Raw genomic sequence first — 1,183 nt, 5'->3', positions numbered from 1 at the left:
GTTCTCTGTATCTATGGGTCTGTTTCTGTTTTCTTTGTTCATTTGTTTTTTGTTTTTTTTAGATTCCACATATGAGTTGCTCATTTCTCAACATCTTTGCAAACATGTGGTTTTATTGCACTTTTGCATTTTCTCCAAGCTGATGAGTGTGACACTGCCTGTCCTTTATTTCCCTCAGTTTTCCTCTGATTATGAAGGAGGCCAGTCAAGGCTTATGGCCACTCAGGGGTGTCTGGAGAATGGCATGCAGTGTGTTTTCCCATTAATGCTTTGTTTCCTGTGTCCCACATAATTCCTCTGAATTAGTATTTCTTCTTCCCGGAATAAATCCTTAAATAGTTCTGTTAATGAGTGCCTGCAGGTGATAAGACACTCTGTGTGTTTTCTGTTTTGTAATGTCACTCTTTTTTCCTCCATATTGTGTGACAGTTTACCTGGGAATAAAATTTTATGTTGATGGTGATGTTTCCTCACCACTTCCAAGGAATTGCTCCAGGGTCTCCTTCCACCTTCTGTTGCTGATCAGCAATCCCCTGTGTCTGACGTCATTTCCTTTAGGTTAAACTCTCACTTGTCTCCGTGGGCTTTTCATGTGGACATTGTGCAGTTTCACTACAATGGGTTTAGGTGTAAAATTTATTTGTGTTTATTCTGCTGAATTTCACAGGGCACTTTCCACTGAAGGTTCACAATTTTTCTTTGATTCTAGAAAATTCTCACATATTTATGTACAAACACTACGTTTTCATTTTTCCAGACAGTTTTTTACGTTCCTACAAAGGGGTTCTCAATCTCTAATAAGCCTCTGGAGTTGGAGGCTCTCAAACCATCTAACAAGAAGCACTTTCATGTTTTATGGGGTTTTTCATGATTCCTCTGTTACTGAGATGCTGATGTTGAAAACCAATCAAGCCAACATTCAAGCTCACTTTGTGAATGGTCGTCCACCCCCCCAATCCCTTCCAAGCTCGAGCCTCTGTCCCCACCACCTCTGTCCCCACCTCCTCTGTCCCCACCACCTCTGTCCCCACCTCCTCTGTCCCCACCACCTCTGTCCCCACCACCTCTGTCCCCACCTCCTCTGTCCCAACCACCTCTGTCCCCACCACCTCTGTCCCCACCTCCTCTGTCCCCACCCCCTGGTGTCCCCACCACCTCTGTCCCCACCTCCTCTGTCCCCATC

Source organism: Myotis lucifugus, unplaced genomic scaffold, assembly GCF_000147115.1.
Source record: "Myotis lucifugus unplaced genomic scaffold, Myoluc2.0 scaffold_1368, whole genome shotgun sequence".
Lineage (NCBI taxonomy): Eukaryota > Metazoa > Chordata > Mammalia > Chiroptera > Vespertilionidae > Myotis > Myotis lucifugus.
The sequence above is the reverse complement of the archived record's forward strand: the minus strand, read 5'-3'. Positions refer to the sequence as shown.